This window comes from Dromiciops gliroides, chromosome 5 (assembly GCF_019393635.1).
Source record: "Dromiciops gliroides isolate mDroGli1 chromosome 5, mDroGli1.pri, whole genome shotgun sequence".
Lineage (NCBI taxonomy): Eukaryota > Metazoa > Chordata > Mammalia > Microbiotheria > Microbiotheriidae > Dromiciops > Dromiciops gliroides.
Window position 1 is genome coordinate 297,071,698 of NC_057865.1, and position 4,303 is coordinate 297,076,000.

The following is a 4,303-nucleotide window of genomic DNA, read 5'->3' on the forward strand; positions in this document are numbered from 1 at the left end:
GGCAGAACAGGTCTCTTGTCAAAGGTGGGATTTGAGGTGAGCCTTGAAGAAAGCCAGGGAAGCCATGAGGTAGAAGTGAGAAGAGAGGTTCTAAGCATGTAGGATGAAGAGATGGGCAACGAAGAGCATCAGAGGAATTGTAAGGACAGGGTTCCTGGAATGGGGAGTTTGTGGAGGGCAATGATGTAGAACAAGCCTGGGAAGTCTGCCTAATGGAGCTATCCAACAGTGGGCTCCCTCAGGAGGGAGTGAGCTCCCTACTCCTGGACCTCTTTAAGCAAAGCCTAGAGGACCCTTACCGGGCAGGTTATAAATGGGATTCTTGCTTGGATACTGGTTGGACTAGGTGGCTCTGATCCTGCTCCAGAACAAGAAGGAACCTCAGAAACCATCAAGTGCAACCGCCTTGTTTTACAGAAGAGGAAACTGAGGAGCAGGGAGGGTGAGTGACCCATCCAAGGCCCCCCAAGCAGCAAGTGATACTTATTCTGGACATCTGGGATGGCATGTGTGTGTGTGTGTGTGTGTGTGTGTGTGTGTGTGTGTGTGTAGGGTCGGGGTGTGGGTGCTTCCCTGCCCCAGGCGATCCCAACACCAAGCCAGTTTGAGGCTAATCCACCTGCTTGCCCTGACTGACTGTGACAGCGTCAGACAGGACAGGGGTGACTTCTGCTCCCCACACAGGGCTGCAGAGTCCCAGTAGCAATGATTCACTTCCCCACTGATCGTTCTATCCTCAAATAAAATCACATTTGTAAAGCAGAGCCTGGAACCTAGCAGGCACTTGATAAATTCTCATTCCCTTCTCTTGCCTCTTCCCTCCCACACAGGCCTTGCGGTCAGCAATCTAAGTGCTGCTGCTCCTGTTTTACGGAAGAGTAAACTGAGGCTCCGAGAAGGGCAAGGACTTGCCCACTGCCCTCCAGCGAGAACCAGAGCCAGAGCCAGGCTCAGGCCCGGCTGACCTGCCTCCAGGGCCCTGCCCTTTCCAGTGAGCCTCACTACCCTTACCTCAGAGCCAGGAACAAACAAGGAAATGCAAACAGGTCAAAGCCACCAGGCTTTTGGTCACCTCCCAAATCAAGTTCATTCCCTCCCACAAGGTCCTGTGCAAAGGCCACAGCATCATAGAACTTGGTCAGGGACTGGACGAATGAGCCCCCAGAGGTCAGTGGGTGCAGCCCAACTCTCATCTTGCAGATGTGCAGGTAGAGATCCAAAAGAAAAAGGGCCCCCGCCACGCAGGGGCCCAGTATGGAGAGCAGGAGAGCCGAGGGACTGACCCACTCCCTTCTCTGTGGGCCTCAGTTTCCCTTCATCTGAAGTGGGACTTGGCAGTTACAAATTTTCACTCAAAGTCCACTGGACAGACCCAGGCTGTGCCATCAGGGGCCCCCATCTAGGAAAGGACAGACAGGCCTCAGACACAGAAAATGTGGTCCCTGGCCTCCCTGCCTATTCTATCAGTGTGGGGCAGGCCCCAGGAGGGCTCTGTTGGGTCCCATTATCAGCTGGGAGGGAGCGTCCCGAGGGAGCCCGGGTTAAGCCCTCCCAGAGCTTCAAGCGACTCCTCTCTAGGCCAGACACACACCCGCTGACAGTTTCTGTGACCTGAGAGACTCCGGACACCTTCCGTTATGTCATGGGTTGTCACGGTGTTGGTGGCCAGACCTCCCACACTGGAGAGATTGTAGATCTTTGAAACATCAGCCGACATTCTGAGGACGGATGGGAACGGAGCAGGTGAAGAGGCTCTGGGAGGGCCCTGGTGTGTGAGACAGCGTGAAGGCTGAAAGGTGGGACCTACTGGGCTCACTGAGGGGAAAGAATCACCCACGGTTTGCGGGTCCTGGAATGTTTGAAGAGGAGGAGGGGGAGATGGAGCAGGCCAGAGTGTGGAGGGCATTGAATGCCAGAATCAATAGTCAGCATATTGGTGGGCAGGCAGCAGGAAAGCAGCGGCCTAGCCAAGCCCCCTCCCCCTGTTAGTCAGCCCAGGGGCCAGGAGAGGAGGCGGCTCAGAGCCGGGCCAGCTCCCTCCTCCCTCTGCATGGGATCCCGGCTGCTGGGAGGCTGGAGGCTGGGCCCAGGGAATGGGGCTCTTGGCCAGAGCCTCCAAACCCAGGCCGGGCTCCACGGTGCCGCCGCCGGCTCAGACGCCCCTCCCTGGGCCAGGGGCCTCAGGACAAAAGCGGCAGTCAGAGGCGGCCAGGGCTGCCTCCACGTCCCCCGGTGGCAGCTCTGCTGAACTGTGAGACAATTGTGTCGCTCCCCCATGGGGACCTGGTGGTTGAAACCCTGCAGAATCCTGGCACCAGCCCCGCCCGAGTTATTTTCCTAGGCCTGAAGAAAGCCACTGACTCCAGACCGGAGGAGATTGAGGGAAAGGGGGAAAGAGGCTGCAATTTACCTCGGCAGGGCCCCTGTCCCCCAAAGGGCCGGCCCCTCCTCCACTCCAGCCAATCTCAGAACAGCCCTGAGTGAACGGGCCTCTGACCACCGCTGGGGCCTCAGCTGGCCTATTGCTGCTGGGGTGATGCACACCACCCCCAGGATCCTCCCTCAACTCCCAGCGGGGACCGAGCAAACTGTACCCAAGGCATTACCCATCTCCCCTCACTCTGCCCAAACTCTTCTTGTCCCCTGTAAAAATAAAGCAGGTATTTGCAGGCTGAGGCCCTGGGTTCGAGTCTGCTTACTACCAGCCTGTAACCTTGAGCAAAGCCTTTTACCTCCTGACCTTTAGTGTCTGAGAGTGGACTGGGTGGGCTCTGAGGACCCTTCAAGCTCCGAGCTCATGATCCCACTTATAGATCTGCTCCGGAGGTATTGCCTTGATGTCCACCCCTATCCAGATGTCCTTTTGCTCCTGACCCTGCATCTGTCTCTCCAAATCCTACCTGTCTCTCATTCATTCAAGGAAGAGGGAAGGAAGAGACCTTGCCCTCAGGGGGCTCCCAGTCTGGGGTTGGGGCAGAGGAGGCACAGCCTCAGACCCTTCTGAGCTGGGCCTGGGGGATAAGCCAGGAGGAGATGGAGCTGGGATGAGGAAGAGGGCATGGGAGTGTCAAAGAGAGGCAGAGTTGAGGACAATGGGAGGGGTACCCTGTCAGGACAGGGCAGGCCCTGACTTGCTCCAAGGTAGACAGATAACTGTCTAGGCCTTACCTGGCCTCGGACCTCGCAGGGACTCCCCAGTCTCCTTTTGGATTTTTGTTAAAGAGGTTTTTCTTACCTCAAGCTGAAATTTCCCCAGCTGTAACTTCTCTCGGCTACTTCCAAAATCAATCACTGGGCATTGATTAGGCTCTTGTGATGGGCTGGGCACTGGAGATACAGACACATACATAAATGGGGCTGCCCTGTCCTGAGGGACCTTTGGGGGGGATGGGATGAGGGATCCCGATAACAGGAGAGAGGGGGCAGAGATCAAGGGGCAGCACCTGAGCTGACCTGAGCTGCCAAGGAGTGGAGGTGAAGGAAGAAGGGCAAGCGAACCTTGTAGGCATGAAGAGCTTGAATGTGTCATCAGCCTGGGAGACAAGGCCAGCGAGAAGGCCTTTCTGTGTCCAGGATGACCCCAAGGCCATGAACTGGGGGCCAGGGCCCTCCACAGAAACAGGGGTGCCTCTGGGACACCCAGGAAGAGCCATCTAGCAGGGAAAGGAGGTCAAGAGATATGGGCATCACGGGCATGAACAATCCACGTCATCACCGTTGCCCTGGCAGCTCTTCAAGGCTTCCCCTGGAGGTGACGCTCACAGGCCCTCCCTGGAGCCTTTTCTCCTCCAGTCCAACCGTGACTGTTCCTTTGGGAAATCCTCTCACAGCACGGTCTCTGGTTGCCCTTGTGTGCATGCCCGCCTGCTAGAGAATTGTGGACTCCAGAGGTGGGCCAAGCAGGCCCGGGGATACCAATACAGCCGACACGCCCACTGCACCTATGATGGAGAAAGACGGCCCGCCTCAGGTCCCTGGCCTCTCTGGCCTATCTCTTGGCTGCTTACTTTCCCGTGCCTCAGATGTGGTCCTTGTGGGGTGAAGGCCTCTCTCAGGGGCCACCTCCTCTAGGAAGCCCTCCTCGACCCCTCAGCTGAAGGGATTCTCTTAAATGGCTCCATCTGAATCTCTCCTTTGCTGGTCTCCCTTGTATGGGAGCATGTTAGCTCCTTACTCAGGGCTAAGACCAGACACTCCAGGTGCTCAGCTCCCACAGAGAGGCAGGCTTCAGTTAGGTGCCTAATCTGTGCTGATTGAATTAAGGGACCAATGTGGGGCCTGCCTCCGGATGCTGCTGGTGATT

General features: G+C 56.9%; 1 long non-coding RNA gene across 1 annotated transcript; it reads right to left on the reverse strand.

The window, feature by feature from the left end:
* On the reverse strand, positions 1-3,930 carry LOC122729716. The gene is made up of 3 exons (XR_006353350.1): positions 3,499-3,930; positions 3,236-3,327; positions 1-42 (listed from the first exon to the last, which is right to left on the reverse strand). It is a non-coding gene; the product is annotated as an uncharacterized LOC122729716 (long non-coding RNA).
* Positions 3,931-4,303: the final 373 nt, after the last annotated feature.